Source organism: Cavia porcellus, unplaced genomic scaffold (genome assembly GCF_034190915.1).
Source record: "Cavia porcellus strain 051 isolate PalLab524CR breed Dunkin Hartley unplaced genomic scaffold, mCavPor4.1 scaffold_46, whole genome shotgun sequence".
Classification (NCBI taxonomy): domain Eukaryota; kingdom Metazoa; phylum Chordata; class Mammalia; order Rodentia; family Caviidae; genus Cavia; species Cavia porcellus.
Genome location: NW_026947529.1, coordinates 6,668,886 through 6,690,622, shown reverse-complemented (window position 1 = coordinate 6,690,622; position 21,737 = coordinate 6,668,886).

The window sequence follows — 21,737 nt, the reverse complement described above, 5'->3', positions numbered from 1 at the left end:
CAGGTACACATTTTGTATGGTTTTCAGTTAATCACTTATACCTCTTTAGATTTTTTAATGTGTCTTTGTGCTTCAACATGGCATCTTGTAATTAAACATGGTAAATGAAATGGGCTTTTCACTTTCAAGTATGGATAGTGTCTATGTACTTAATATTTTGTCTTTAAAACTTAATTTTATATTTTTGGTGAATTATTTTTATTTAAAAAAAACAAAAAGTGTAGAAATAATACAGAATTTCTGAAAAATAAACAATAAGAAATCACTAGTTGATTAGTTACATATTGTCATCTTAGAAGTAATTGTTCAAGTTACAAAATTAAGCATAGAATGTGATACTCAAATAATGACACTGCGAACATTTTACCTCAGTGATCCAACAAAAAGTTATTAATATGCTTATATGTTCTACAAACTTGTTTTTTATCTTAAAGATCCTCAGATTAAACATGACAAAACAAAACAGAACAGTTCATAAGGAACCAAGTTAAGGAAACACAGGTTTCAAAGCAAGTCCACTGAGATGTTCATTGTCTATCTTACTGTCTCTAGTTTTTTTCCAAATAGTTGTTCCCATCTTCACAAGCATTGAATATATACTTAACATTATTGAACTAATCAAATAATTACAGGATGATGCAGGCTTTTTTGATCTTCAAGACTGATTTTGGGGAAGTTGATGATTACCATAATGTGTCTCATTCTCTTCGTAGTAGATGTCTTTATTTTTATGTATGCTGAAACTGAACATAAGAGACTAAACTAATATACTCTGAACAGTGAATAATAGTATCCTGAGAAGGAGAAAGGTGAGGAATTGCCTAAAAAAAGAGGGCAGAGGACATTGTTAAAAGTGTATCAGGATTTAAAAGCTATAGTAGTTCTGTTGCTTTGTTTATTTTGATTATATTTTGTTCTGGTCTGTCTACTCATAATAGATTTGAGGGCACAGAGATGTAACCCAAAAATAGCAGGATATACCATGATGGTAACTGTCCTTAATTTCCTATTAACTAAAACTGAAACCCTGTATTACTTACATTGTCTTACTATGACTGATCTTATTGGAAGCTGGTTTGTTTGAATGTTATTTGGCCTTGACTGATTTTATTCACATTTTTTATGCTTGCTGGCATCAAGTCCAAGAGTAGAGGCCACTTCTCTGAAGATGATAAGATGTGAAAGATATATATTGGGTGGCTGGGGATATAGCTCAGTGGCTTAAGTTCCTGCCTGACAAGTGTAAAGTAATCAGTTTGATCCCCAGTACCAAAAAATAAATAAAAGATATAAATTCCAGTTTAATTTTTTTAAAGAGAAAAAAAGAATATAAAAAAACAAAGCAGTAAAGGGTACAAATCATGCAGAATTTCAAGAAAAAATACAGTAAGAAATCCCTAGTTAATAGGTTACATATTGTCTTCTTAGAAACAGTTGTTCAAATTATAAAATTAAAGCATATAAAGTGAACATTCCTACAGTGTGATTGCAGAGAGTTCCGTTCAATGATCCAACAAAGCTCAGTAATATGTTTTTCTCCCTACACACTTAAACAGGCACTTATATCTCTTAGACCACCTTCCTTTCCTCTCTTCTTCACAATAACAATTACACTTTTGAGGTTTTTTTACTCCCGTATTTCTTATTACTTTTTTTGAAGAGAATAAAACCTCAAGTGAGTTAACAAACCAGAGTTGGTTAGAACATAATGATGGGCATAGTACTTGACGCAAAAATAGAATATCAGCTGATCAAAAATGTTTACCATTGTGCCTTTTGCTATTTTTAAAAAGAATTGCTATATCATCAGGTATAATAGAATTGATCAACACAGTACAGAACAAGACCAATAAAATCTACACTGAAGACCTTATTGGATTTCAAAAGAGGATAATAGTCAAACCATAATGGGCATCATAGTAAATCTTATTGCCTACATCGTGGTTGCCTATACCCTCAAACTTGATACTATCAAACAAAATAGAATATAGTAAAATCAGGCAGAACAAGATGGGGAGAGCAATACTGGGGTTAAAAATCAGGTTAATAGGAAAACAAAAAAGTTACTATAATATATCCCTCTATTTTTTAATTTAGTTTTCCTTTAAAAAAATAGAATTTTTTTTAAAAAGGTTGGAGATCGAGATAGAAGAGACATTGTAATAGAACAACACAGGTCAGAACTGAACAATTAAAGCATCATTTTGTTTCATCACCAGATAATCTAACATAATAGTAGTCACCATAGTGCCTCTTTCCTTGAATTGTTTGAGTATAACTTCATATACTATACAATCAATCATATCAAGACAGTGAGAAGCCATTCAAGAGAATGAAAAATTACAGGGTATTTAGAGCCAATTAACAGAAAATGAACAATGATTTCTATATTATCTCTTTGCCTGTGAAAAATTTTATTTATACTATCACATACAGTAAAATATATTAAGATACAACATGTTAAAACCAGTGGAAACATGTACAACAGCTTGATGGGAGTTCCAAAGAAGAGGATATTAAATCAGCACTAGCTTTTATGATGTGTTATTTTCTTCAGAATAGCTATTCGTACTATCACCAATATAAAATCAAAAAACCCAGGGTAAAACCTTTGCACTTAATGAGTGAAAACATTATATGGATTCAAACCAATATGATTTGGTATCATGATTACCACATACTTCTATGTATTATCATTTCTTATACTAGGGAATATATTTGGTATTTATACATGTGAGTTTGATTTATTTCACTTATGAGTATGGTCTCAATCTGCATCCATTTATTTATATGTCAATGTGATCATTCTTTATAGCTGAGTAGTACTCCATTGTATAAAAACACCATAACTTTTTTATCCATTCCTCAGTTGATGGACACTTAGGTTGTTTCCAAGATCTGGCTGTTATAAATTGTGCTGCTATAAAAATGGGTGCACATATATCACTGTGGAATGATGCTTTCAGTTCCTCGGTGAATATGCCTAGAAGTAGAAGAGCTGGGTCAAAAGGTGCTGCCAGTCCCAGCTTTCTGAGAAATCTCCAGATTGATGTCCACAATGGTTGCACCAGTCTACACTCCCACAAACAGTGCAGAAGAGTTCCTTTTTCCCAACAGCGTCTCCAACATTTGTTGTTTGTGGTTTTCTTGGTCTTGGCTATTCTTTCAGGAGTGAGATGAAATTTCAATGTGGTTTTAATTTGCATTTCTCTAATGACCATTGATGGTGAACATTTTTTCATGTATTTATTTGTCATTTGTATTTCTTCATCTCAAAATTGTTTATTCATCTCAGATGCTCATTTTTGGATTGGGTCTTTGAATTTTGGTGGTCTCATTTTTTAAAATGCTTCATCTGTTTTAGATAGAAGTCCTCTGTCTGAGGGGCAGTTCACTAAGACATTTTCCCAGTTTGTGGGTTTTCATTTCACTATACTGGAGATTTCTATTGATGTGCAGAAACTTTTTAATAAGAGGTGATCCCAATGATTGATTCTGGGAAGCATTTCCCATGCGGTTTGAGTCCTGTTCATCAATTCTCTACCTACTCCTAGTTTTCAAGTTTTTTCCCAATTTGTATTCCAATAGATTGAGTGTTTCTGTTTTAATATTTAGATCTTTGATCCATTTAGATTTTATTTTAGTACATGGTGATAGGCATGGGTCTAGTTTTAGTTTTAGGCATATGGAGAGCCAGTTTTTCACCACCATTTATTAAACAGAATGTCATTCTTCCAGTGAACATGTTTGGCCCATTTATCAAAGATAAGGGAGTTCAGTGTGTTTGTAGTGGTGGTTGTATCTTCTCATCTATTCCACTGATCTTCGGCTCTGTTTCAATTCCAGTACCATGTTGATTGTACTACAGTTGCTTTGTAGTATAACTTCAAGTCAGGGATTGTGGTACCTCCTGCCTTGCTTTTGCTGCTTCTAATTGTCCTTGCTATTCTAGGTTTCTTCTTATTCCAGATGATTTTAGGGGTGATTTCTCAAGTTCTATGAGGTATGTTGATGGTATTTTTATCGGGATTGCATTGCATCTGAATAAATGTTTTGGGAGAATGCCCATTTTCACAATATTTACTCTTTCTATTCATGAGCAAGGGATGTCTTTCCATTTTCTGAGATCATCTTCAATTTCATTTTTCAGTGTGTTATAATTTTCCCTGTATAGGTCTTTCACTTCTTTCGTGAGAGTAATTCCTAAATATTTCATTTTTTTTTGTTTGCTAGTGTGAAGGGTGTGGCCTCTCTTATTTCTGTCTGTGTGACTTTGTTGTTAGTGTATAGAAATACTATTGATTTTTGAGCATTGATTCTGTATCCAGCTACATTACTGAATTAATATATCTAGGAGTCTTTCAATGGAGCTTGAGGGATCTTCTATACAAAGTATCATGTCATCTGCAAATACTGATCATTTAACTTCTTCTTTTCCTATCTTTATGCCTTTTATGCTTCTGTCTTGTCTAATTGCTCTGCCCATTATTTCCAGTACTATATTAAATAGGAGCTGTGATAAGGGACATCCTTGTCTTGTGCCTGATTTAAAGTAAAGGCCTTCAATTTTTGACCATTTAGTATGGTACTGGCTTTTGTTTTGTCATTGCTGGCCTTAATTATATTGAGGTAAGGACTATCTATTCCAATTTTCTGCAAGGTTCTTATCATAAATGAATGTTGGACCTTATCAAAAGCTTTTTCTGCATCTATATTAATGATCATGTGATTATAACTTCTGGCTCTATTGATATGGTGCATTAGATTTATTGATTTACATATATTAAACAATCTCAGTATGCTTTGGATGAATCCCCCTTGGTCATGATATATGATCTTCTTGTTGATTTGCTGCATCCTATTTGCCAGTATTTTATTGAGGATTTTTGCATCCTTGTTCATTAGGGAGATTGTTCTGTAGTTCTTTTTTTCAGTTGGGTCCTCCTCTGATTTTTGTACTACAGTAATATTTGCTTCTAGGAACAATTTATGAAGGATTGCTTCCCTTTCCATTTCATTGAAGAGTTTACAGAGTGTTGGCATTAGGTCTTCTTTATATTTCTTGTAGAATTCTTCAGTGAATCCGTCTGGGCCTCGGCTCTTCTTTGTAGGTAACAATTTTATTATGTTTTCAATTTCATTAATAGAATTTGGGTTATTCTGTAGATTTACATCTTCATGACCTAGCTTTGGTACTTCATATGCTTTAGATATCTGTCTATTTCCTCTGTGTTATAAAATCTTTGAAAGTAGAGGTTTTCGAAATAGGTGTTGTTGATCTTCTGTATTTCAATAGGGTCTGTAGTAATTTCACCTCTTTTATTCCTTATTGCATGCATTTGAACATTTTCTTCCATTTTTAAAATAAGGTTGGCTAGGGGCTCTTCGATTTTATTTATTCTTTCAAAGAACCAAGTCTTTGATTCATTGATTTTTTGGATTTTTTTTTTTTTTGGTCTCTATTGCATTGATTTCGATAATTTCTTCTTTTCTTTTGGCTTTGGGCTTGACTTGCTCTTCTTTTTCTAGATATTTGAGGTATAACATCAGGTTATATATTTCTATTCATTCTATTTTCCTAATGTGGGAACTTGTGCCATAAATTTTCCTCAGAGGACAGCTTTCATACATCACATTGATTCTGGTATGTTGTATTTGTTTTTTCATTTCTTTGTAGGTATTGTTTAATTTCTGATTTAATTTCCTCTGTGACTCATTGATTACTCAAGAGTGTTATTCAGTTTCCATGTGTTTGTGGGATTTTTGCAGTATCTTTTATTATTAATTTCTAATTTCATAGTGGTATGGTCTGGTAGCATGCAAGGGATAATTTCAACCATTTTGTATTTATTTAAATATGCTCTGTGAATTAATATGTGGTCTATTTCAGAAAATGACCCATGTAATACTGAGAAGAATGTGTATTCTGTTGTTGTTGGGTAGAGTACTCTGTATATGTCTATTAAGTCCATTTATTCACAGGTGCGATTCAGTTCTTTTATTTATTTGCTCATTTTCTGTCTGGTTTATCTGTCCATTGGTGTCACTGATATGTTAATATCTCCTGTTTGAATTGTGTTAGTGCTAATTTGATTTTTCATTTTTGTTAGTACTTGTTTTATATAATTGGGTGCTCTGGAGTTTGGTGCATATAAATTCAAGATAGTTTTCTCTTCCTCTTGGAGTTTTCCCCTAAGCAGTGTTTAGTGACCTTCTTTATCCCTTCTGATCATTATTGGCTTGAAGTTCACATTGTCTGCAAACAGAATAGCTACCTCTGTTTTTTTGTTTATTTGTTTGTTTTGTTTTGTTTTGCTTTGGTTCCTGTTGCATGAAATATTGTTTTCCATCTTTGACTTTCAGTCTGTGAGTATCATTTTGGATTTAGATGGGTTTCTTGTAGACAGCATATGGTTGGATTTTGTTTCTTAATCCATTCTGCCAGTTGGTTTCTTTTATTGGTCCATTGAGACCATTTACATTAATGGTTAGAACTGTTATATATTGGTTTATTGTTGACATGTTATCTTTCTGCTGTTGCATCTTTATCTTTCTGCTCTTTTTAACTGTCTTTTTTGTTTAGAGGTTTTTTCCTAAATGTATCTAGGCTGTCTTTTAGTATTCTTTGCAGGGTTGGCTTGGTGATCATGAAGTTTTTCAGCTTTTCTTTGTCATAGAATAATCTTATTTCTCCATTGATTTTGAAGGACAGTTTTGCAGGGTACATCAGTCTAGGTTGGAAATCATTTTCCTTTAGGATATGAAATACTTCATTGCATGCTCTTCTTGACTTTATTGTTTTTGCTGAGAAGTCTGCTGTGATTCTGATACATTTTCCTTTATAGGTGATCTGTCTCTTCTCTTTGGCAGCTTTTAATATTCTATTCTTTTGCTCAATTTCTGGGATGGTCATTATTATATGTCTGGGTGTAGATTTATTTTGGTTATGGCTATTTGGATTTCTAAATGCTTCATTGATCTTGATATCAGTTTCCAATCTTGTGTTTGGGAAATTTTCAACTATTACTTCTCTAAATATCCTCTTGATATCCTTTATGTTGTCCCCCTTCTTTTTCATTTATCCCTATCAACCTAATGTTGTTCTGCTTTGCGTCATCTTGCAGGTGTTGAATAGTTATTTCCTGATTTCTTGTTATTTTAAAAACATCTTTCCTTTCCTGTTCACTAGCTGCAATCTTGTCTTCGAGGTCTGAGATTGTATCTTCACATTCATTGAGGCAGTTTTTACAACGTTCAATGGAGTTTTTGATTTCCTGTATATCACTCTGCATCTGCTTTATGTATTCTGTTTGTTTCTTATAGAGTTCATCCAGGGATTCTATCTTTTTGTTTAGTTCCTCCAGTTTTTTAACTATGTCTTCTATAGATATGTTCAGAATCTCCTTCATTTCTTTTTTTTTTTACCTACAAGATTATTTCTAGTTTGAATTTCTTTGATGCTTCCCAATGTTGTTTCTTTATTTCAGTTACTATTATTTCAGGTACTTCCGTTATGTGGAATGTGTTTTCTTCTATGCACATTCATTGTCTAACAATTGCTAAGATTGCAATAGAATTTGAAATAAAACTGAGTGCTCATGTTTCCAAGCCACGCTCTAGACAATCAGCGATTCTGATTAATATTCTTAGTAGGCTGGTGGAATGTTAGTGCACTCATTTTGAATATCAGTATGCAGTTGTCTCTAAAAATTGATTCCCTGATACTTTTCCTGGATATTTTTAAAATCTCAAATCTGCATAAAATACTGATGCATGCTTACTTATGTACAAAGCAGATCAAGTTATAACAGATCAGGCCTTGAAGCTTAGCTATCTATCACTGGACGTGTGGCGAAGGAAAATGTTAATAGACTCACTGTGATTGTGCATTTTTCTAAACCAAGCATACTAGGAATCAGATTTTGCAGAATGGCAAATTGAAGTTCAAACTTCACAGCTTAATGATCAGTGAAAATCTCTTAAAATAGATTTTTAAAAATCTATAGATTTTATGCTAATACCTGTTGTTCATTTCCAGCCCAGAAAAGAAAAATATGTGTTATATAATGTCAAAACATAAAAATACAATGTCATTTGACATAAGAAATAGATGGGTCTTTCACCCATCAATTCAGTGAAATAGCTCAGCTATAAAACCTAAAAGGTCACAGGGTTTCTTTTAGATGAGAAACCAAAATATAAATTGTGGAATGAAATGAAAGAGAGTTGATAGGGAAAAGTAAGACTGACCATATGGAAAAGGGAACTACAGGTTAAGGACAGAAGGGAGATTGTGATGGGGAAACATATCAGAATAATCTGTATACGATACACATATGTACCCATGCCCAAAGTGAAGCTAAAGATTCTGAATTTTAAAGTACCAAATTTAAGATTTCCAAATGTGTACCAGTCTTTTGGGAATGGTTGTTTTCAACATATCTTACAAGGCCATTCTGTAGCTTCATGGTCAGAATTTCTTAGCGGGCATTAAAAGCAGAACTTGACATTAATGCAGTCATTAAACGGAGACCCATTTCACTGTGAATTTTTCTTTTTTAAATTTAATATAAGGAAAGATTAAACAAAACAAAATAAGTAGAAATAATACTACTTTCAAAGTGAAAATAAACAGTAAGAAATCGCAAGATGATGATTACATATGCTGCTCATAGAAATAGTTATGAAATACAAAAGTGAAACATACAAAGTGGGGATTCAAACAGCGAGACTGCAAGCAGTTTTGTTCAACTCTCCAACAAAAACTTAGTAATATGGTTATAAATCCTATATATGAATCCTGTATTTTTCTTTACAGAAATGGCAAGCTAGGGTAATCCTATGGACATACATCTTGGAATCAGTGTAAAGAAGTATTCCTTTGTACTGCAGAAGGTAATGTGAATGTGAAAGAAACAGAAACACACCATAATGTTCAGATCCATGAAAAATTTTGCAGTGGAGGGAAACCCTATGTATGCAATCAATGCAGGAAAGGTTTTACTATACATGGAATTTGTAAGAAACATGAAAGAATTCACAGAGGAGAGAGACCCTACATATGTAATCAGCATGGGAAAGCATTTGCAACACATGCATATTGTCAAGTACATGAAAGTCTTCACTCCAGAGAAAAATGTTATGAATGTAAGCACTGTGAGAAAGCTTTCAGCATATGTACTTATTGTGTAATCCATGAAATACTTCACACTGGGCAGAAATTGCATATATGTAAGAAATGTGGGACAGCTTTTAGCAGTAAAATTCATTTTCAAACACATGAAAATGTTCACACTGGAGAGAAACCCTATGTGTGTAAGCAATGTGGAAAAGGTTTCATCCAACCTGGAAATTAGTAAGGAACATGAAAGAATTCACACTGGAGAGAAACCTTATGTATGTAAGCAATGTCGGAAAGCTTTTAAAACACAGGGAGATTGTTAGAAACATGAAAGAATTCACAATGGATAGAAACCCTATGTATATCAGCAGTGTGGAAAAGGATTCACCAGATCTGGACATTGTAAGCAACATGAAACGTTCACACTGGGAATAAACCATATGTATGTAAGCAATGTAGGAAAGCTTTTAACAGACATGCAAATTGTAAGGTTCATGAAAGAATTCACACTGTAGAGAAACCCTATGTATGTAAGCAATGTGGTAAAACTTTTAAAACACAGGGAGATTCTAAGAAACATGAAAGAATTCACACTGGAAAGAAACCATATATTTGTAAGCAATGTGGGAAAGCTTTTATCACATGGGGAGATTGGAAGATACATGAAAGAATTCACACTGGATAGAAACCATACGTATGTAAGCAATGTGGAAAGCTTTTATCACACATGCAAATTGTAAGGAACATGAAAGTATTCACACTGGAGAGACACTCTATATGTAAGCAATGTGGGAAAGCTTTTAAAACACAGGGAGATTGTTGGAAGCATGAAAGAATTTACATTGGAGAGAAACCCTATGTATGTAAGCAATGTGGGAAAGTTTTTACCCTACATGGACATTGTAAGCAACATGAATGTTCACACTCAAGATAAAACCAGTGTATATAGGCATCACGAGAATGGTTTCAGCACACGTACATATTGCATGATGCATGAAAATCTTCACACTGGGCAGAAAACTTACATATGTAAGGAATGAGGGAAAGGTTTCAGCAGAAATGCTCATTGTCCAATACATGAAAAATTTGCAGTGTTGAGAAACCCTGTGTATGTGAAGAATGTGGGAAAGCTTTCACCACACATTGATATTGTAAAATACATCCATGACTTCACACTGGTAAAGAAACCCTATGTATATAACAATGTGGCAAGACTTTTACCCCATACAGTCATTGCAAAACACATGAAAGAATTCACACTGGGAAGAACCACTGGCTATGTAAGCAAGTGGAGACACTTTCATCAGCCAGATTGTAAGGGAAATACGTGAAAAAACTCACAAAATTGATAAATCCTATGTGTTATGGGAATACTCTCAGCACACATGATCATTGTTACATATCTGAAAGAGCTCACTGGGCAAAGATCCTATTCGGGTTAACAATGAGAGAAATATGGCAATCCATGTTTCTTGTTAAATACATAGAAAAAGAATCACTGTTCAGACAGTTTAGATCTAAGTTTACTTTAAAAATCCCAAGGAGACCTGAAGAAATAATCAATACAGAAGTTAGATGTCAATATTTCTTCACAAATATTCCACAAAAGACAAATCTGAGGTGGAGCTCTACTCAATTGCATATGTTGTATGATTTTCAGTTAATTCCTTGTAACTCTCTAGATTTTTTAAAGTGTTTTTGTGCTTCAACATGGCATCTTGTAATTAAACATGCCAAACTGAAATGGGCTTTTCACTTTTAAAAATGGATAGTGCCTGTGTACTTAATATTTTGTCTTTAAAACTTAAATTTCATATTTTTTGGTGAATTGCAATGTTTATTTAAAGATAAAAGTATAGAAATAATACAGAATTTCAGAAAAATAAACAATAAGAAATCACTAGTTGATTAGTTTCGTATTGTCATCTTAGAAGTAGTTGTTCAAGTTACAAATTTAAAGCATACAAAGTGATATTCAATTAATGACACTGTCGACAGTTCACCTCAATGATCCAACAAAAAGTTATTAATATGCCTATCTGTCCTACACACTTTTTTAATAAAAAGGGTAAGATTAAACATGACAAAACAGAACAGAACAGTTCATTAGGAAACAAGATAAGGAAACACAGATTTCAAAGCAAGTCCACTGAAGATGTTCACTGTCTATCTTACTGTGTTTAGTTTTCTTCCAAATAGTTGTTCCCATCTTCACACTCATTGAATATGCACCAAACATTATAAAACTAATCAAATAATTACAGGATGATGCAGGCTTTTTCGGTCTTCAAGACTGATTTTGGGGAAGTCGATAATGACTACCATAATGTCTCTCATTCTCTTTGTAGTATCTGTCTTTGTCTTTATGTATGCTGAAATTGAACATAAGAGGCTAGACTAATATCACTCTGAACAGTGAATAATAGTATCCTGAGAAGGAGAAAGGTGAGGAATTGCCTAAAAAAGGAAGGCAGTGGACATTGTTAAAAGTGTTTCTGGATTTAAAAGCTACAGTAGTCTTGTTGCTCTGTTTAGTTTGGTTATATTTTGTTCTGGTCTGTCTAGTCATATTAGATTTGAGGGCACAGAGAGATAAAAAATAGCAGGTTATACCATGGTAACTATCCTTAATTTCCTATTAACTAAAACTGAATCCCTATATTACTAACATTGTCTTCTATGACTGATCTTCTTTGAAGCTGGTTTGTTTGAATGTTATTTGGCCGTGACTGATTTTATTCACATTTGGTATGCTTGCTGGTATCAAGTGTAAGAGTAGAGACAACTACTCTGAAGAGGACAAGATGTAAAACATATCAATTGGTGGGCTGTGGACTTAGCTCAGTGGCTTAAGCACCTGCCTGGCAAGTGTGAGGTCATGAGTTTGATCTCAAGTGCCAAAAAAATAAATAAATAAAAGATATCCACTCCAGGTTTGATTATTTTTTAATTAAAGAGAAAAAAGAAATAAAAACAAAGGAGTAAAAGGGTACAAGTAATGCAGAATTTAAAGAAATATACAGTAAGAACTCACTAGTTAATAGGTTACATATTGTCATCTTAGAAACAGTTGTCCAAATTATAAAATTAAAGCATAGAAAGTGGACATTCATATAGTGAGATTGCAGAAAGTTATGTTCAGTGATCCAACAAAAGCTCAGTAATATGTTTTTCCATCCTACACACTCAAGCATGAAGTTATATCCCTTACACCACCTTCCTTTCCTCTTTTTCACAATAACAATTACACATTTTGAGTTTTTTTACTCCCACAATTCTTATTACATTTTTTGAAAAGAATAAATCTTAAGATGACTAAACAAAACAGAGTTGGTTAGAACAGAAGGATGGGCATAGTACATGATTCAAAAATAGAATATCAGATGATCAAAAATGGTTACCATTGTGTCTCTTGCTATTTTTAAAAAGAGTTGCCTATATCATCAGGTATAATAGAATTGATCAAAACAGTACAGACCAAGAGCAATAAAACTTAAACTGGAGACCTTACAAGATTTCAAAAGAAGATAATAGTCAAACTATAATGGGCATCATAGTAAATCTTATTGCCCTCAAAGTGGTTGCTTATGCCCTCAAACTTGATACTATCAAACAAAATAGAATATAGTAAAATCAGACAGAACAAGATGGGGAGAACAAATATTGGGGTTCAAATCAGGTTAATAGGAAAACAAATAGTTACAATAATATATCCCGTTATTTTTTAATTTAGTTTTCCCTTAATTGATAAAAAATAAAAAATAGTTTAATTTTTTAAAAAGGGTGGAGATCAAGATAAAAGAGGACATTGTAATAGAACAACACTGCTCATAATGGAACAATTTAAGCATAATTGTGTTTCACTCCCAGATAATTTAACATAATAGTAGTAACCATAGTGCTTCATTCCTTGAATTATTTGAGTATAGATTTGTATACTATAGCATCAAGCATATCAAGACAGTGTGAAGCCATTCAAGAGAATGAAAGAATTACAGGGTATTTAGAATCAGTTAACAGAAAATGAAAAATGGTTTCTATATTATCTCTTTGTCTATAAAATTTTGTTTATACTACTATATATCATAAAGTATAGTAAGATACAACATGTCTTTTTTTTTTTTTGTCTTTTTCCTTTTTATCGGTACCAGGGATCGAACTCACGACTGCCTGCTTTCAAGGCAGGCGCTTATGCCGTTGAGCTAAACCCCCAGCCCCAAGATACAACATGTTAAAACAGGTGGAAACAGTTAGTTTGTGTGAGAGGGACCATTCTTGCACCACTGAGATTGAGCCCAGTGTTGATCATGTTGGTTAATTTTGAATATGCTGGTGAGTTACGATGGCAAACATTTAGCCGAACAGTTTTGTGTATGTTTGGTAGGAATATTAGCCAACAGAGTTTTTTCATTTATATTATTTTTAACACATTATTGTCTGGCTTCATTTTCAGTATCATTTTCTCACGTAAAAGAAGTTGGTTTTGGTTTTTCCTTCAACTTGATTGAAGAATTGAAAAACAATCAGTATTTATTCTTTATTATATACTGGCTAAAATTCACCAGTGCACTTATTGTATCCCAGCTTTGTTGTTGTTATTAAGCAGCTGTGATTTTTACACATTGTCTGTGCTCCTTATTGCTCTGTTCATCAGACTGTTTCCTTCTGATGCATGTGGTTTGGGGACATCAATGGACACCACATATCCATTAAGGGTCACATCTCATTTTACTTAAGGATGCTACCATTTACTTTTGTATCTTCAAACTATCTCTATGATATATCATTTTGTGAGTAATTCCTTTCAGTTACTCAGATTTAATGCACACTCTTGCATGGTGTGGTTACTGCTGGAGGAAACTGGGGCTGGTGAGGGCCTGGTCTCTTATGTAAGGCTTCATACCCTGACCTGCCTGCAGTGTCCCAATCTCCTGACCTGCTCCCTGTAAACACCTGTCCTGCTCCATAGCTACGGTGAGTCCACATGTGGCAGTTCAGATCTGCACCTGGGTGGAAAACATTCAGACAAGTTGGGCTCTGTAACAGACTGACCTTGTCATACAGAGCTTCCCTGAGTGAGAGAGGGGGCCTCAGGCATGTAGGCAGGAGCTCTGGAACCATTCGAGCTCTCTCCTGTCCAGCGTGCAGTGTGTGATGCTTTCCTGAGAACTTACTCAAGGATGAGATGACCTGGACCAGGCCTTTTTTAGCCATGGTGTCCTGCACCTCTGCCTGGACCATCTCTCTGACTTTAGATCTCCACATAGATCTGAGCAGATTCAGTCTTCCTCTACCAGGCTCTAACTCTATGCTGAGGCTTCAGGTGAAAAATGTGTGAAGTTCACCTTATATACATTTAACCTGGAAATTCCACTTCTAAGGGTCATTATAAGAAATGAGATTGAAAGACACCATTTTCTCTTCTTCATCAGTTAAGGTGTGGACTGTTAGAAACCCTGAATGTTCCACAGCACAGCAGCTGAGTTAATTATAAATTACAGCTCCTGAAAATGCTGAAAGAAGGCCATGTCCTAGGCCATGTCCCTGATCTTTCCTGAGATGGAAGAGAGTTTGTGTCCTGGCTCTCTCTCCACCCAGCAGTGAAGAGACACAGGCCTGCACAGCAGGTGAGGACATGAGAGAGATGGCAGACCTCTCTTCCTGGGAGGGATGGCAGACCTCTCATCCTGGGAGGGATGCCTTGTGGTTTTTTCCATTTTGTTTTTCCACTGCATTATTTATAGTGCTCCATTCAGTATTACTTCTCTTCTGTTCAATTCACTTAAGAATAAATAGTTGGTATTTTCTTGAATAGGTGAGTGGAAATGGATGACTTAATATTCTTTTGTATTTAATTAGGATATGCATATAGAAGAAAATTCACACTTAACTTTATAGATATATAAAATAAAGAGTCTTTTATTCAAGAAGGCAACACATCATTCCTGATAACTTTTAAACCCCCAACACATGAAGCCATGCAGATCCCTCTGTGGTGGGTGTCCTGCCCTCCCTACCTGAGAAGTCACTGTGTTCTTCTGTGTCTGGTAGAGGACACCCAGAATCTTCTTCAGAGTCTCTTTTTCCAGCAAGGAGGACTTGAATCTTCCTGTGCTGAGGTCAAGCAGGGAGTGTGCAGCATGCAGAGGAGCCAGCACCTCCTGCCTTACACCCATTTCCACCACTGCATCCATGCTGCAGCCCTGCAGGCCCAATAAGGCAGAGCCATGAGGGTGCAGCAAAGTCTCTGCCACCTCAGCCCCAGGGGCCTCAACTCCTGAGTCCTGGCCTCAGCCTCCACCAGGCTCCAGGCTTTGCCCTGGGTTGGACTTACATACTGGGCCAGACACACCATCAGTGCCTTGGGGCAAAGTCCATTTTCCACAGTGAGCCTTCCATTCTGCAAATTTTGATCCTTTGCTTTCTAAATGAGGCTGAGGCATTGGAGACAAAACCACACACATTGGCATTACTTTTTGTTTTTCTTTCTTTTCCTTCTTTTTCCTTCTCTTTTCTTCTTCTTCTTCTTCTTCTTCTTCTTCTTCTTCTTCTTCTTCTTCTTCTTCTTCTTCTTCTTCCTCTTCCTCTTCATCTTCATCTTTGTCTTCTTCTTGGTTTCTTTGATGCTTTAACTATGTATTTAGAGGTGTATTTTGCCAAAAAGCTTTCCTTGTCTTTTCACACCCCAGTTAACTGAAGTTTTTACAGATTTCTGCTGCACTTCACACCCTATGTGTTTGAACACTCAGAATCCATTCTGCAGCTTAGTGAAATGAGGGAAGCAAAAAAGAAACTGAACTTGGGGATGTTACTGTGCCTTCCAACACTCCAACTCATATCTTTTTACCTCAAAAATATGGGCTTCAGTAGCAGCTGAGTCTGGCACAGACAAAATGAGTTTCCTGCATGTATATCAGACTATCTCATTTCCTCTCAAGCACATTGTATCAGGTTTCTTATGGCCAAACTTGAAGAATTATTTCCAGTACATGAGAGGCTGCCACTGGTCCGAAATCAAGAAGGAACCTTTTGTAAACACATAGTCTGATCTACACCTTGGGGACAGAAGCTAAGAGAGGCAGAGATGGCTGGCACAGATACAAACACCTCAAAATTGTTAAGCAACAGCAGCAAGAAGCAGGAACCAAGTTGCTGAGCTTTCACAATTGGGTGATGGAATCATGTGGTGCATTGTTCCCTGGGTTTACTGAGGCAGCTCAGTAAATCTAGGTTGCTGCCTCGATCCCCCTTCCTTAAGTGCAATATAAACAGAAAGTCATGCACATGCATCATTTATTTGCAATTTTTCTATTGCAGTTACAAAACCTGTGTTCATGAGTCTATATCTCTGCCATAGCAGACCCACCCACGGGCATTACCACCATGTCTTGTAAAGGATCAGTTTATTTATACAAAATGCAGAGCAGTGTTCTCAGACTTGATTTTCCAGACTTGTGCATTTTCAGTCTTTTCTTGAAGGGAAGCTAATCGATTTAGTTTGAGTAAACTTCAAGTGTGTTGCTGTGCTTCTGTGTGACATCCTTGCTGCAGACCTGATGAAGGCAATGGGTGGGATCTGCTGGAGGTTTAGCTCCAGAGAGACACACTTTGTGCAGCTGTGTCAGGCAGGGCTGCTCCTCACCTGACTGGCTACCCAGGCATACAAATGTCCTTTCCCAGTGCTGTCCCTGGCTTTGGGAGGCACTGGATTGCAGTGGAGATGCCCAGTGCACTGGTTGGCCCAGGGAAAACCTTGTCATGCCATGAGTTTGTCATCCTTAGCCCTGAAGCTCTGTGGCCCTGGGGCCAGGGCAATGTTCCCCCCAGCTACAGTAAACAGCATCATCCAGACAACTCTCCTGTGCGTACACTACGTTGAGGGTAGGGAGGGTCCCAGTTACTTCCTGCTTCAAAGAGTAGTGTGAATCAAACTCTTGAATATTTGTGCAGCATTCTGTGTGGGAGAAAACTCTATTCTTACTCCTAGGAGTTCTAGGGAAGGCTGTTTAGAGCTCTGATGAGAGCTGCGAGATAGGGCTGTGCTCTGCCCCCCATGTCCTTCACATTGTTGTTCAGCACCTTCCTTAAAATGTGTCAGTGGATTGAGAAATAGTACATTTCAGGGATGTGTGCCTGCATGTATCAGGTTTAGGAGGCTCAGTGTTTTGTGTGCTTGTTTGCCTTGGTGATTCCCTTTGAGTTAGAAGAATTTGTCATTTACCTCACAATATGAACTCATGAGACCTGTTTCATACTTGTAATTAAAAAACATCTATCTGATTATTCGTTGTAAAGAAAGGTTTCCTGTTGTGATTTTTCATTATTGTTGTTTTTCAAATGCAATGAATCAGTCATTAATAGGTACCTTTGTATCACTGAAATCATGGAAAACATTTTCTGACATGAAAAGATGAGTACATACACAATGGTCTCTACATTTTCCCTATAGATTTTGTCTATCTGTTGTTTTCTCTTCTGTCAAACAGCAGTAACATCCAGTCTCCTCCAGAATGTTTGGGCAAACAGAATCTGATAAACTGATATGAAAAACCCAGGTTAGTAAATCACAGTGAGAGAAAGGTCAGCGGTGGGTGGGGACTAGCAGGAAAGACAGGGGTATGGATGGGTCCAACACTGAGCAGAAAGGTGGAACTAGACAGATGTGAAGATTGTACCAATTGACAATGAGCTTATGTGTGACTCAACTGAACATGTGGAAACTAATGAAATCTTAACTTAAAATTATATTATCTTAGAATTTAATGTTTTAAATAACTATAGATTTAAGAGTAGAAATGAAAACTGAGAGAAAGGGAAGAGGTAAAGTGAAGGGGAAACGAAGGGCGGGTACTTTGCAAGACTTTAGCCCTAAGTGGAGCTGAGGGCACCTGCCAAGGAGCCAGCGACAGACCTGCCCTTGAATTCCACCTGACCGAGTGTCTGACCTTGATTTTCAGATTGATCTGGTGAGGTCATTGGAGGTGAGGCTGGCACAAGATCTGTAAGTAGACCTTGAGCTCAGTCTGGTACCAGCCCTGCCTTAGAAAAATCCCCAACTTGAAAGCCCCAAAGCCTTCCAGGGCCTGTCAGGAACAGCTCTGTGCACAAATGCAGCCCAGGAAAACTTCCTATTTTGCCTCACCCCACTCACTTCTGCATGCCTCTGTGTTGCAGGAGGCCCCAAGTCTGAGAGGCTTTCTCCATCTAAAGTGCCCTATGTCCTCCTCAAAAACCAACAGACCCAGGCCAATTCCTTCTCACTGTAGTTCTCATTTTCAGTGAGCTAGGCTTGGCCCAACTCAATCAGATTTGATAGGGCTGGTTGTCCCACCTTCCAAGACCTGCCAGGAGCCAAGAAGGGAAACTCTGATCCTGAGGAGGACAGTTGAAAGCAGCACTACAGGTCTGGCTTCCCTCCCAAACTGCCCTCCCAGGGTATCCTGTGTGCTAACCATAATCAGCCCTTGGTCACAGAGGTCTCTAGACAGTGCTGTAACCACCTGTCCTCCACTCCTCAGGAAGCCTGAAATGCAATTCCCTTTACCACCCTTGTGGCATATTGCCTCTGTGAGAAAGAGAGAGGAGTCTGCAGTGTTATTTAATCATGGGTGCTCAACAGGGTGCTGCTCTGTAACTATCTGAAAAGTGAGTGGATAGTGGGAGTGCTTCCTGCCTGCCTTTCCTCAACCTTCAGTTCATATATGGATGCATCACCCCATTCTCTGTGCCTTCATGGGTTTCCCCTTCCCCTATTATATGGCCATGTGTACAGAGGCCAAGAATTAGGGAAACTCACAGTAATGTGGGTAGTACCTGGTCTGCTCTCCAGGGTGACTGTGTGGCCTTCAAAACATGGAAGCACAAGAGACCAGTGTTTGCATCTGCTCTGGTCATTGCATCATGGTCAATGCCTGGTACATTGATGATTTAAGGCCCTTACCAGCTCCCTCCATGATGTCTGTGTGGAACTGGGTTATCTGGCATCCCCAGAGATTCTTGCTCTGGATACCATGGAAACACATGGAATGACTGCCCAGTGTCATTCAGAGTGAAGACAACAGCTCCACCCAAGTGATGGATCCTTGGAAAGAGGCAAAGCTTTCCCGTGGGAAAGGAAAAACCACAATAAAGCCAGGGTCCCTGGTCTGAGCAGACCTAGTTTTAGACCCAATTCCTCCTTCCCACTTCCCTTGTCAACTTAGACAAGACACAATGCCTTTCAGTTCCTTTCCAATGTGTCCCGCTGAACTATGGCATCTGCTTCCTAGGGAAATCATCAGAAGTGAGAGATGACACTTTTAAACCTTGTGGACTGGTGTCATGTGTACACAGTGTACAGAATTAGAGGTAAATTCCATGAAGGGGTGAAAGGGAGGTGAACACAGTGCACACAAGCCTGGTTCCTGCTGTATGGTGGTGGAAATAACGCTCTCCTCCTGGACATATTTCCCTGGTGGCATCATAAGGGGGCACAAATTCATCAGATCAGCCATCATTATGTTCCCTAAGCATCTCAATTTCTTCTGTGTGTTGGTGCTATGGCCTCAAGTCAAGACCTCACACAGGATAAGCAAGCACTATGGATGCAGATGCACCCCCAAATCTACCAGCACTGTGCCTACATTCACACCTGTGTGAATCACTACACCCTTGGCAAGGGTGCTCAACTGCTGACAGCTCACCTTCTGATGGCCACCTCCTGAGTAGCCCATTCCTTGAGCGTCAGTAACACATAGTGAATTTTGTTCTGGTTTGTATTAGCCAGGCTGAAGTTGAGCCCAGGTCCTCATGCATGGTAGGCAAGTGCTCTATCTTGAGCTCTCTCCCCAATTAATTACTTATTCTTAATAACAGAACATGGCAGATGTAATTGGATGTGACTACCAAGGTTCACACATAAAATGACTGTGACCAACCTCCTGCTCTCTCCCTCCTCTGTTCTTCCTTCCTTCCTCTCTGTTTCATTCTGTCTTCCTCTCTAAATCTCTGACTATCTCTGCATTTTCCCTGAGGAGAGGTTGGCTCTTTGCAGAGAAAAAGGTTAACAGACAGAGGAGACGTCAGACCTCCATCCTAACTGAGTTCCTGTCTGTTAGCAAGAGAGAGAGCCTGAGAACAGATTCTGCCACAGCAGTGTTTCCACTGAGCCTGCAGCCTAGTCAGGAGAAACTATGGTGGATCCTGCAGCAGCACCTCCTGAATTCCTAACCCATAGAACCTGAGAGAACTGAAGTTTACCTGCTGTACCTAAGTTTGCAGCCATGCAACCATCAGTGGTCACTGATGCGCTATAGCAGATGTGAGATTCTGCCCTCACCCCTTTCACTCCCCCACTCCTCCCCTCTCTTATTCTCGCCAGGCCCTCTGTTTTCTCTTCTCATCTCTTTCTTGACTAAAAAAATTTTTGACTTTGAATCTCTAAATGGTTGGTCCTCTGTCTTCTGCCACACAGACTCAACTCTGTACAGCATTAGGGCCTACATGTCCCAGGTTCAGGCATCAGTTCCATCTCAGTGAGGCTGTTCAGATCCCCCATGTAGTGACCTTGACCTCTGTGTTCCCTTGCTTTATTGGGATATAGCCCTGGGTCTTCTCTTCCACTATATTCTGCATTGGTTTGTCCCTTTCCTCCAGCCTTCCAGCTTCTGGGTGGCCAGTGACATATTGTCCTGTTCTGTGTTGGTGCCAGCCTAGTTCAGCCCAGGAATAAGGTGAGAATTTGAGGCATGTAGACTGAATGAATCAGATCACTTTTCCTCTGAGCAACCCAGTGTGTGCCCATGGCATCACTGTTTGTTCCTGTGTGTGTGTGCACATGTGTGTGTATCCCTTGGGATGCTGCTTGAAATCAGTCCCATATGTTTAGGCTCAGGTCCCAGGAGCTTGGGGGCTGCTGTTCCAATGCCTTTGTGAGTTGGCTGGGTCCTGTGCTAGGAGGTCTTTCTCCTTTGGACTTCTCCCCTATCCTCTTCACTCTGCCCATGTCCTGTGCCTAGGACCTGGCATTGTCCCTCTCTTGGCACTGGTTCTCAAATGTCCATCGGGAGTGGGATAACACACATAGTCCTTTACTGTGGAGATTCTAGCATGCTGGAGGGTGAGGCACTAGAGGGCCACATGGGGTTCTCTTCACCTGGGCACTATCCCCATCCACACCTGCCTGCAATTTGATACCATCCCTACTAAGGTCTTCATCCTCACGTTACCTCACATTGCCATTGTCACATGCAGTCCATTGGGCAGGGCAAAGCCTGGACTTAGAACTCACCACTCACTGTCACTGATGCCTTGCCCCAAGCCTGTGACACTTTACAGGCCCATTTGGTTCATAGACCATGGGAAAACTTTCTATCATCCATCGAATTCAGGAGCTACACCTTAGCTCACACTGGGGCACCCACGTGGTCAGCTATTTCTTTGTGGGAAACCCAGTGGCTGCTGAATCAGTGACCTAACCTTTCCTGTTGCCAACCCCCAGTAGCAGCACAGTACAGCCAGCACTTTGTGGAATAACTTCAGCCTGGAACATTTATAGCATGGAGCATCCAATAGGCTGGCCTCTGTGAAGGCTGCAGGGGTTTACACCATGACACAGCAGATCTGTGATTGAAGACTT